The sequence below is a fragment of the Acomys russatus genome, chromosome 6, assembly GCF_903995435.1.
Source record: "Acomys russatus chromosome 6, mAcoRus1.1, whole genome shotgun sequence".
NCBI lineage: Eukaryota > Metazoa > Chordata > Mammalia > Rodentia > Muridae > Acomys > Acomys russatus.
The window spans coordinates 75511041-75524001 of NC_067142.1; the positions used below are offsets into that span (position 1 = coordinate 75511041).

At 44.6% G+C, this 12961-nt stretch overlaps 1 pseudogene; it reads right to left on the minus strand.

Moving 5' to 3' along the window:
- Positions 1-3811: 3811 nt before the first annotated feature.
- On the minus strand, positions 3812-5294 carry LOC127191159 (60S acidic ribosomal protein P2-like; annotated as a pseudogene).
- Positions 5295-12961: the final 7667 nt, after the last annotated feature.

Below are 12961 nucleotides of genomic sequence, written 5' to 3' on the forward strand. Positions count from 1 at the left end.
AGTTGCAAAGTTCTTTTCTGCTTTATACCCAGAGGGAATTTTCTGTTTTTTCTTTGTCTTTTTACTGTATTATATTTTTAAAAGATTGGAAGACAGACTGATAAGATACAAAAACTGGAAGGGTCAGTGAATTCTATCGTTCTGGAAAGGATTGCAGAGTTGGCTGTACAACTAGAGACTTTGCGGGTAGAGAGGTTGAAGCATTTGGAAAGCAAAATGCACTGTTGGTAAAGAGGAAACACCTGGTAACCGAGGGCCAGTGTTCCCCACAGTTGCCGCCCAGCCCTGCTCCACATGCCAGGTGTCCAGAGCACCAGTGTGTGGAAGGGGGCAGAGAAAAACAGGAAGCCGGAGAGGCTGTAAAGATTCTAGAGGAGAGTTGGGTGTGGTGGCGCATGCCTTTAATCCCAGCACTCGGGAGGCAGAGGCAGGCAGATCGCTGTGAGTTCGAGGCCAACCTGGTCTACAAAGTGAGTCCAGGATGGCTAAGGCTACACAGAGAAATCCTGTCTCGAAAAAAAAAAAAAAAGATTCTAGAGGAACAGGAAAGTAGACAGGCAAAAGGGTTTTGGAGCCAAGTGCTCCCATAGAGGAATTCGCTAGGGCTACCCAGACACCATCAGCTTTTCCAGTCTTTGTGCAGCATAGCCCTGCTAATGGTGGTGCTGAGGCTCATGATGAGATGGCATGGCGTGCAGGAAATATGCTAGGTTTAAAGCATTTTAAAGAGGCTATTGTATGGAATGCATTAATTTTTTGTTCAACAAATGTTAAGTAACTGGGCTACGCAGCACAGACTTATTCCCCAAGATTGGAAGGGATTGGTGTCAGCTGTGTTAGAAGCTGCTCAACAGTTACAGTGGTTATTGTGGTGGAGAAATGAAGCCATGAGAATAGAACAATAAATATAACAAGGGGGATCAATGTTGTTAAAGACCAACTGCTTGGTGAATGACGTTATGCTGACCTAAGAGAACAAACCCGATCTGAAGATGCAGTAATTGAACAATGTTGTGTTGCAGCCTTAAGAGCTTGGGACATGGTTGAGGAGCCTGGCAGAACAACCACTTCCTTTACTAAGGTATTTCAAGGCCCTAGAGAGGCCTTCACAGCAATCTTACAGAGACTGGGTTCAGCTCTAGCCACACCAGATCCTGCGAGCAGACAGGCATTGACACTGACCATGGCGTATGAGATTGCAAATACTGACCATTGGAAGCCTGAGGAGCCCCAGTAGACGAGTGGTAAAAAGGACAGCGAATTTTGGTTCTCGGGAGCATCAAACCAATATCATAGGACAAGCTATAGCCAGAGGTCTCAGATATCAGCACACCTGGTGCTTTAGTTGTGGTAAATTTGGTCATGTACAAAGAAACTGTAAGGTTAAAAGTTCCAGACTTCAAAATAACAGGTGCACTAACTCTGGAGAAAATGGCACTCGTAGGAGAGAACCAGGAGCTCCTGGCTGTGATGGTGAAGGGACTAGGCACTAAGGAAAAGACTCTCACAAGCTATATATTTCTTCTCAGAACAGGATGCCTTTGCTTTGGCTGAATCTTGGCCCCTTGGCTGCCAGTGTGGATGATGAAAAGAGGCAGAGAGAAAATGAAGCAGCTGAAAGACTGGGTAAGTAAAGCCTGGTGTGATAGCACGCACCTGTATCCCAACGCTAGAGGCGTAGAGGCAGAAGGGTTAGAAGTTCAAGGCCAGTCTAGGCTACATGAAACCCTTCCTCAATAAAATAAGTGAAAGATGGAAGGAAAGAAAGAGGAAGGGAGGGAGAGGGAAGGAAAGAGGAAGAACTGAGAGTGTTACCATCATCTCATTAATGAGATTGTGGAATGCGCTCAGGAAATCAAGGGTCCCCATCCTTATCATCTGATATTTTTGAGCTTGACAGATAGATTACACCCTATCATATCACTAGATCACCATATTGGGTCATAGAATGTCTTCATTACTCAACAAGGTCACTTTGCTTTCCCCATTGATTCCCAGGGGCACTTGGCCTCAGACAACCATGGACACATTTTTCTGTCACTATGGACATGACTTGCTTTTCTCTACACATACGCAAAAGGAGCCAGATAGCCTCTGCCCTTTCACATAAGTCTCATTTTCTTCCACCTAATATTTCTGTTAGAGTATTAATAAAGGCTCATTAAGGAAAAACTTCTGGTCAATAGAATAGAATTTTGGGCCAGGTTGGACACCTAATATTCCAGTTGGGGCATGTCAATCAAGGAACCATCCTACGAAGGTGGGTTTATCTTAAGCCATGCAAAAAGATAAGTGGAATTGTTATTCCTTTAATGAGATATTGTACTTTTTCTTCCCAGATTTCCCACTTTTTAACACAACCCCATAAAGCAAGAAACCATGAGGTTCAGCAGTTTCTCAGTTAAGGTTACTATTGCTGTGGTAAACACCCTGGCCAAGGCAACTTGGGAAGGAAAAGGTTTATCTGGCCTACACTTCCACATCACTGTTCATCATCAAAGGAAGTCAGGACAGGAACTCAAGCAGGGCAGGAACCTGGAGGCAGGAGTGATACAGAGGCCATGAGGGTGGGGGTGCTTACTGGCTTACTCCTCATGATTTACTCAATCTGCTTTTCTTTTTCTTTCTTTTCTTTTCTTCCTTTTTTTTAAATTTTATTTTATTTTATTATTATTATTTTTTTTTCTTGAGACAGGGTTTCTCTGTATAGTCCTGGCTGTTCTGGACTCGCTTTGTGGACCAGGCTGGCCTCGAACTTACAATGATCCGCCTGCGCCTGTGTCTGCCTCGCAAATTCTGGGATTAAAGGTGTGCCCCACCACCAGGCTCAACCTGCTTTCTTAAAGAATACAGAACAGATGAGTGAGTTCACCCAGAAGCAAAAAGAGACAAACGGTATATACTCACTTATATCAAAACACTAGTCCAAGGGATACGTACCATGAAAATCTTTACTTACCAAGAAAGTGGGTCATTGGAAAGGACATCCGATTGAGACTTTAGGCAAGAGTAGCATGGAAGAAAGGGGAAATAGTAGGACCCACAGGGTCCTGGAAACCTACAAGAAGAACTTTATGACAGGCAGATCTGGATCCTGGGGTCCTCCTCAAACTAAGGCACCAGCCAAGGAGAATATAGGCAGTAAGCTTCGAACCCCTACCAAGACCTAGCCGACGAACAGGATATTCTCCACCATTGAGTGGAGAGTGAGATCTGACTCTCACACGAACTCTGGTGCCGGTTTTCTGACCATGTCCCCAAGATGGGGAGACCTGGTGGCACTCAGAGGAAGGATAGCAAGTTACCAAGAAGAGACTTGATATTCTGAGAGCATATATAGGGGGAGGAGGTCTCCCTCAATCACAGACATAGGGGAGGGGAGAAGGGGAGAAATGGGAGGGAAGGAAGAATGGGAGGAAACAGGGGAAGGGCTAACAATCGAGATGTAATATGAATAAATTAATTAAAAAAAAAAAGAATACAGAACAGCCAGCCCAAGGATGGCACCACCCACAGGGCTCTGGCCCTCCTCCATTAATCACCATTTAAGGAAATGCCCTACAGGCTTGCCTGCTGGTCCATCTAATGGATGCATCACCACCTCCTCTGGGTTTTTTTTGAGTCAGGGTTTCTTTGTGTAGCCTTAGCTGTCCTGGACTCACTTTGTAGACCAGGCTGGCCTCGAACTCACAGAGATCTGCTGGCCTCTGCCTCCTGGGTGCTGGGATTAAAGGTGTGTGCTATCATGCCCAGCCCTACTTTTTTTTTTCCATGATACATAGAGATGCTTTCTTTGTAGGGGAGCAGGAATTTAATCAAACAAGCCAAATCCCATGTCTTCTGACTCCTCGGGCTCCTCCTCCTTCTGGTCTTTCTCCTTCTCTACTGCAGTAGGGGCAGAGCCAGCAGCAGGAGCTGCAGAGCCAGAGGCAGCGGAAACAGCCCCAGCCCCAGCAGCAGGCACACTGGGGAGCTTGCCAACACCTGAGCAATGATATCCTCAGTGTTTTTTCCATTCAGCTCACTAATGACTTTGCTGAGCCAGTCATCGTCCACCTCCATGCCCATGATATGTAGTGTCTTCTTGATGTCTTTGGCGCTAGGAGGGGAGTTACCCCTGAGGGTGACCAACAGGTAAGATGTCAGCAGCAGTGGGCAGGCCTCATGAGTGGGACCTCCCTCATTCTAAGTTTAAGGGCTGTCCAGGGTCTATGATGATACTCTTCGGTTATATATCCACAGATTCTCTCCTGCTCACATATGAAAGAAGAGGCTGGGAAGTGATGTGTTTAGTTGAAAACCAGGGTGTCTGAAAGCTGAGACAGAATTTCATTAGTCGGGAAAGATAATCATCCATGGTGATGCATGGGTCCTCTCCTCTCCTGTCATCTCATATTTCAGAGGGTGCAGCAAGCTGTTTCTGCCCCCAGCTTGGGTTCATAGAATAAGGAAAGCTGAGAAGGAAAGAGAATCCAGGCATGGCACAAATACACACATTGTACACATCCCCTTATTTGTGATGGGCAGCCTTGCACTATGTGGCCCAAGCCTGGCTGCGTGCCAGCCCCCTCCCTCCCATCCCCCAGCACATTCCTTTGTTCCATGCTCAGGACTGTGTCAAGTTAGGGCCTCCTCCACTTCCCCTGTACTGGTCCCAATCCAGCCAACTCCTTCCCTGTGCTCAGCTTTCATCTCAAAGGCCTTCTCTTTAAAAGACTTTCTATACAAATGCTTGATTCTTCAGTTTTACTGAAACCACCCCCTGAGACAAGGATCAGGGTATAAGTGGCATCTCTGGGGTGTTCCCTTAGGGAAAGGGTGAGGGAGTGGGAAGTGGGTCAGAAAAGCAAGAGAGGTGTGTGCAAAGGAAGTAATAGGAATTATGGAGCAACTGGGCATGGAGAAGTAACCCAGGGGGCAAGGGAAGCTCATCCTTTGACTCCTGAGACAGTTCAAGGCCAGCCTCACCAGTGACACTCTTTCAACTCGTTAAGGGAATTGTACATTCATTGTATCTTCTCCTCCCTCTGCACATTACACGAATTTTCAAAGTCTCTCTGAGAAGTGAGGAAGTAGAGTTGCACATTTCTCAGCTTCAGCCTCTCTTCATTAAGGGTGGATCTTGGATCCTAGAATCCCTGTGGTGTGGAAGGGGCAGAGAAAGTTCTTGGGCTAAGAGACCCATGCTAAAGACTCTTACACTAAGGATCACTGCCCTGAGAGGATAGATGGGACGGGAGGGACCTGACCAGAAATTGTGCTGCTCCACTGGTGTCACACCGCTTCTCCCACATCATTCTCTATCCTAAGTCTTAGGGGAGTAAATAAGGCCTCACTGGCCCAGTATGGAAGGGGACCAAGGAACCAGGGGACCCTAATATGGGAATGAGATCCAAAAAGTGAGTCCAAAGAACTTGCCCACAGTCAGAAAGAACTATTGAGCAGACTTAGACTTGTACACACACACACACACACACACACACACACACACACACACACACACACACACACAGAGCTCTTAAGGAAACACCACTATCATAAAAAATTAAAAGGCAGCCAAGCATGGTGACACACACCTTTAACCCCAGCACTTGGGTGGCAGAGGTAGGTAGATCTCTGAGTTTGAGGCCAGCCTGATCTATAGAGCATGTTCCAGGACAGTCAGAGCTACACAAAGAAACCCTATCTCAAAATAACAAATGTAAGTGCTAGTTTTTAAATTATTTTATTTTACTTTCTTATGCCTCTTTGTCCCTTCCAACACCTCTACATCAGGTAGGAGAGAAAGAAGGTTAGAGGGAAGTGGGGGTGGAATTCTCCTTAGCTGCTTCCTGCTGGTTAGGGTCCTCGGGTTCTTTGGAAAAATAACAATCTCAGCACCAGGATATCTAGCAGTCCAGCAACAGCAAAGGACAAATGCAGAAGCAGGAAGAACTAGCAGCTTTCATCCTCCTCTGTCTGTCTCCTTGAAGCCCTTGAAACCTCCCTTCTCTGGGCTTTTGTATTTATACCCTCTCCAAAAGACCACACCCCTCTCAGAAGCATGAGGCAATTACTAGTTGTGGATAAACTGAGGCAGTCCCATATCCCACACTTGGGATTAAAACAAAAACATATTACATCACATAACTGAATTATAAAGAAACTAAAACTTCCACTACAAACAAACAAAAATTAAATGGCATAAAATTTAGGGCTAAAGAGATGACTAAGTGGTTAAGAGTACTGATTTCTGTTCAGCCAGAAGACCTAGGTTCAACTCCATCAGCCACATGGTAGCTCACAATTGTCTATAAATCAGTCCTATACCTGGTTTCAGAGAAAAATGCTTTTTTGTTTTCCCCCATTTATATTTTTGACTGTAGATTTAATGTTTTGTGGCACATTCCTTCTATTCCAAATTAAGGGGTTTTTGGTTTTTCAAGACAGGGTTTCTCTGTGCAACCTTGGCTGTCCTGGACTTACTTTCTAGACCAGGCTGGCCTCGAACTCACATCATCCACCTGCCTCTGCCTCTTAAGTGCTGGGATTAAAGGCTTGCACTACCAGGTCTGGCTCAAATTCAGGGTTTTTAATCATGAAGGAAATGTTCAACTTTAAAAGCCTTTTCTGCACCTATTTAGATGAGCATAAGATCTTTCTCCATTTTCTTAACATTGTAAATTTCATTTTTAATTTGTACATGTTGAACCATCCTTGCATTTTTAGAATTAAACCAACTTGATATGGTGAATAATCTTTTTAATGTGTTGTTGGCTTCAGTTTGTAAGCATTTTATTGAGTTGTTTTGTTATTTTGTTTAGTTTCTGTTTGTGTTTTTTTGTACAAGGTTTCACTCTGTAGCTCTGGATGGACTGGAACTCACTATGTAAACCAGGTGGGCCTCAAATACAGAGGTGGTTCTCCCCTGCCTGCCACATACCCAACTTATAAGTTTTACATCGTATTTGTAGTGGTCCAAATAAATATGGGGTCCATAGGCTCGTTTGTTTGAATGTTTGGCCCATAGGGAGTAGCACTATTAGGAGGTGTGGCCTTGTTGGAGTAGGTGTGGCTTTGGAGGAAGTGTGTCACTGTGGGGGCGGGCTTTGAGGGCTCCTCCTTGCGGCCTATGGAGTAGAACTCTCAGCTCCTTCTCCAGAACCATGTTAGCTTGCATATGGCCATGTTTCCTGCCATAATGGTAATGGATTAAATCTATGAAATTGTTTTCCTTTTAGGAGTTGCCACGGTCATGGTGCCTCTTCACAACAATAAAATCCAAACGAAGACAATATTCATCAAAAGCATTGGTTTACGATCTTCTATTTTGCTTGTACTTACCCAGTTTTGGTGCCAGAATAATGCTAGCTTCATAAAGTGAGTTTGGTAGTATTTCTTTCCTTTGTGTACTCCAGAATAATTTGAAGATTAGTATGGTAGAATTTAGCAGTTGAGTCCATGCAGGCCTGAGTGGTTTTATTTGGGGAGTCTTTTTTATTATTGCCTCAATTGTTTATACACCCTTGATTTATTTTTGGTAGCCATCCATTTCTTCTAGATTTTTCCCATTTCATAAACACATATATCTCCCTTGGAATAAACATTTTCAAGGTATTCCTTATTAATCCTCTGGGCTTCATAGGTTATCTGTTTTTTTTGTTGTTGTTGTTTTAATTTATTCTTGTTACATCTCAATGTTTATCCCATCCTTTGTATCCTCCCATTCTTCCCTCCTCCCCCCTAATTTTCCCATTATTCCCCTCCCCTATGACTGTTGCTGAGGGGGATTACCTCCCCCTGTATATGCTCATAGGGTATCAAGTCTCTTCTTGGCAACCTGCTGTCCTTCCTCTGAGTGCCACCAGGTCCCCCCTCCAGGGGACATGGTCAAATGTGAGGCACCAGAGTACGTGAGAAAGTCATATCACACTCTCCACTCAACTGTGGAGAATGTTCTGACCATTGGCTAGATTTGGGAAGGGGTTTAAAGTTTACCGCCTGTATTGTCCTTGGCTGGTGCCTTAGTTTGAGCGGGACCCCTGGGCCCAAATCTGCCTATCATAATGTTCTACTTGTCTGTTTTGTTTTTTGTTTTTTGTTTTTTTCTGAGACAGGGTTTCTCTGCATAGCCTTGGCTGTCCTAGACTCACTTTGTAGACCAGACTGGCCTCGAACTCACAGTGATCCACCTGCCTCTGCTGGGATTAAAGGTGTACACCACCACACCCAGCCATAGGTTATCTGTTGTAAAGTAATGTCTTCCTTTCCATTTCTAATTTTCTTGATTTGGTTCTCTGACTATTGTTTGATTAAGGTCTTGTCAGTCTTCTTTACCTTTTCAACAAACCAACTGCTTCATTTATTATCTTACTCATTTCATTTCCATTTTATTATTTTCTGGGATTTTAAAAGATGTATTTATTATTATGTATACAGTATTCTGCCTGCATGTGTGCCTGTAGGCCAGAAGAAGGCACTAGATCTCACTATAGATGGCTGTGAGCCACCATGTGGGTGCCGGGAATTGATCTCCGGACCTCTGGAAGAGCAGTCAGTGCTCTTAACCTCTGAGTCATCTCTCCAGCCCTATTTTTTTTTTATCTTTATTATCCCTTTCTACCTTATTGAGTTTATTTTGTCTTATGTTGACAGCTGGGGGTGGTGTAAAGAATATGAGAAAGGACAAAAATGATCTACAAAATTAGATACAAGTAAGAGCAGTTAAAAAGGGAAGAAGAGAATGGAGAGAACACATAATAAAATAGTGTACGCATACATTTCAATTGCTCTGATATAATCTTTGACTTAAACAGTCTCTATATGTCTTTGTTAAGATTTCTATTGTTGCAGTGATTATGACCAGAAGCAAGTTGGGGAGGAGAGGGTTTATTTGGCCTACACTTCTACATCCACACTGTTCATCATCAAAGGAAGTCAGGACAGGAACTCACACAAGGCTGGAACCCAGAGGAAGGAGCTGATGCTGAGACCATGGAGTGCTGCTTACTGGCTTACTGCCCATGGCTTGCTCAGCCTGCTTTCTTATGGAACCCAGGACCTCCAGCAGAGGGACAGCACTGTCCCCAGTGAGCTGGGCCCTCTCCCACCAATCACTAATTAAGAAAATGCCTTACAGCTGAATCTTACGGAGGCATTTTCTTAATTGAGGTTCCTTCCTTTTAGATAACTTTAGTTTGTCTGTGAAACTAACAGAAGACTAGCTAGCACACTATACAAGTCCTATAATCAGGGTAATGAGTGTGACTCAGATAGTAGGGTGCATGGAATCCCTGGATCCAATGCGCAGTACCACATGCCTGTAACCCTCATATTCAGAAGGTGGGGAAGGAGGATCAGGGATTGCAAAGTCATCCTCATTGCACAAAAAGTTAGAGGCTAGCATGAGACTCTGTTCTCAAGAAAATGTCCTATAAGCACAGAAGAGAATGGTGAGATGAAAAACAGGGAAGAAGCCAGGCAAGTGGCGCACGCCTTTAATCCCAGCACTCAGGAGGCATACACAGGCCCTATGAGTTTGAGGTCAGCCTGGTCTACAAAGTAAGTCTAGGACAGCCACGGCTACACAGAGAAACTGTCTCAGAAAACCAAAGGGGGGTGGGTGGAGAAAAGAAAAATAGGGAAGAATTTACAGTAAGAATAAAAACACATAGTTAAAAAGTAAGAGGGACATAGTGGCACACACCTTTAATCCCAGCACTTGGGAGGCAGAGGGAGACAGATCTCTGAGTGTGAGGCCAGCGTGGTCTACATAAAGTAGTAGTTCAGGACAACCATGGCTACAGAGAGAGGCCCTAACTCAAGAAAAATAAAAAATTAAAAAAAGTAGCAGTAACAAAGAGAAATTAAAAAGTATGTGGCTCTCTATCCCCTAGAGATATTGCCTGCCTATGGTAGTGTAGTTAGTCTCTGTTTTGCTTTCCTTCTTTGGCGATTTCCAGTTGGTATCTCCTGATGAGAAGGGATCCTTCATGGTATTTGGCTTTCTTTGCATTTGTTTCTTGGAACCACATGGGCCAAGCTGTGCTCTTTTTGGCTCCAAGGACCTTAGAGGACAGTTGTCAAACGTTTCACCCAAGGGGACACAGCGCCTTCAGGCTTCTGTGGTGTGGCAGGGCACAGCAGCTCTGACCCTTCATTCCCTTGTCTTCGATTGTTGCTGTTTCTTCTTCCTCCTCTTCCTCCTCAGGTGCTCTGGTAGCTAGCTTCTCTACCTGCCCTGCCTCCAGCTTGTAGTGCAGACTCAGTTCTAAATTGTAGGGCTCTCCATGGTGCAGACTCACACTTTTTCTATAGGGACTCTTCAGGCCAGCTCTCAAGAGCATAATCACCTGACGCTTGCTCTGGGTTTCTGAAGTGAGCACTGCAAATAGGAAATCTTCATTAGTTTGTGGGACTGCAAGCTACAGAGTCAGTAAGGGTTTTTCAGAATGACTTCCTGCAGCATACTAGTTCAATGCAGAGATGATTTTCCAAACACAATTATATTTGTGTTTGTAGATTTGTTTTCTACATCTGATATTGAGTTGCACTCAATGTGTGCACCAGGCTAGCCTTAAACCCAAGTGTGGAGATTTAGTGTGGGGATTACAGGCATGAATCACTATGGTCAGTCAGCACCTATGTTTTATAAATTATAAACCCCAGGGTCTCTGCCCAGTTAGACTGCAAATCTACTCAGTGAGAAGACCTGTCATATTAGTGTTCTCTAGATCTGTTGAGGCTTGGGGGAGTGATTTGTTCCCAAGCCCTTGGTGTGTCATGTGGCATTTGTCCTTTGTACCACCTCTCTCTCCCCACTGCCTTCATTCTCTTAATCTCTGATACGGAAAGCACTGGTGTTTTCTGGGGCTTTCTCCTTGCCTTTCACAGTGGTCCTCTCTGCTCTCCTCATCTGGAGCTGAGCATGCCCCACTGATACTTCAAGAATGAACTTCCTCTCCTGCTGTTCTGCTTCCCAAAGCTTTCCTTCTTTCTTTGCAGATGTGTCAGTATCTGTCACCTACTCAGGTGACAGGTTTATTCCCCTGAGATTCTTACGCTCAGAGTGAGTGTCTTCAACCATCTTAATTCAGAAAAGCTCCTGTTAAAGTTGTGAAACCTCAATGAACTAGGAGCATGTGGAGCAATGCTTAGCCCAAACTAACGATGCCTGAACCAACCCATGATGTCAGCTTTGGCACCGAACCAACCCATGATGTCAGCCTTGTCACACAGTAAGTGCAAAATTAATCTGCCTAATCTACAAGGGCAGGCTGTGCGCAAGAGATGGTCCTTAGAATCTCTTTTCTTTTGATTATTTGAGACAGGGTTTCTCTGTGTAGCCTTGGCTGTCTTGGACTCACTTTGTAGACCAGGCTGGCCTCGAACTCACAGAGATCCACCTGCCTCTGCCTCCCAAGTGCTGGGATTAAAGGCGTGCGCCACCACCACCCGGTGGTCCTTAGAATCTTAACTACAAGCTGTGCCCTATGTGGGGACAAAATGATAGGTTTCTGGTTTGGAGGTTAGTCACTCACGGCAGAGATCACACCACACAAACAAACCCCACGTTGTCTTTATTCAAGGAAATCCAGGGTCTCTTTAGCTCCCTGTGTAGACACTGGAACATGTTCAGTGCAGCCAAGTTGTTCCCTATGTTAAGTTCTTTCAGCTTAAAGGCCATTTCTTTGAAAGAAAAAAAAAACCCAACTCATTATTATACATTATCTGGGTTTTATTTTTCATTTTGAGACAGGGTCTCAGTATGTAGCCCAGGAAGGGCTGGAACTCCCTATGTGGTCAAGGTAACAGCCTCGTAAGAACCGGGCTACAGACCCAGCCACCACTCTACACTCACACACTTCTTTACCTCACAACCCCAACTCTAGGGAGGTTGACTTGGGACTCCCACTACCTCACATTTCTGATCCCTGATGATTAAACTCTCCAGAAAGTTCTTACTGAATGTGTGACGTGTTGCAGTACTCAGGACACCTGAGAGAAATCTATTTGAAAACAGTAAAAACTGACTCTGAAGGTTTTCACCCCAACTGGTGTGCTCTGGTGCTGTGGGCTTCTAGCAACACAGTGCATCTGTTATAGTCCAAGCGAGAAAATTATAGACCACTGCGTATATGAAGCCATAAAGAGTTAATTACTTAAGACAGAAAGCAGGTTCTCATCACAAAGAACTCTTGCCCCAAAGTTCAGCGATGCAGCATTTTATAAAGGCAAAACACATGATGACTTCACTGCCAGGTTTAGGTGAGTAACCTTGCAATACTCATTTTGGCAGAACAGAAGAGTTTTTAGTTGCAAGTTGCAGTTGCTATGGTTATACATCCGGGTCACAGGGAATCCTGAGTGGGCTGCCAAGGCAGATGTAGTTAGTTACCCAGCGGTGCAGTATCTGGCTTACTGAAAGAACATCCTGACAAAATGAAGCCAGGGTAAGGTCACTGGCAGGACAGCAAAGCAATCTGAAATTGAGTCCAAGGGGCCCTTTCCCCATCTGGGTACTGTTTCTGGGCTCTCCTACATAGGTATATCTCTGATCCCTGGGTTGGAAGGCTGGGGCCTCAAGAGGAAGACTCTTGCACAAGAGGGCAGAGGTGAGCCAGTCATGAAGAAACTTGGTAAAGAAACATTCCTAACCGAGATGTTAACGGCACTTCCGAGTCCTACCTTATGAAGCCTTCCGGCCTCTTCTCCAAAACCAACCATTCTCTTAAAGCAGTGTCAGTACCTGTGCACTTCTGAGTGTTGTGCTTAGATGCCCACTGACTCACTGCCACATCATGCAGACGCGACTATCAGCCACTGTTGGCTGAGAACTATCAAAACCCAAGTTTTAAAATATGACTCCTATGGACTATACCTTTTACACTACTAGAAGGTTGGGACATGTGTGTTGTTACACATTATACGTAAGATCTGGGGATAGCTTCTCCATTCACCAGCAGTGAGTGGATCCTGTTGT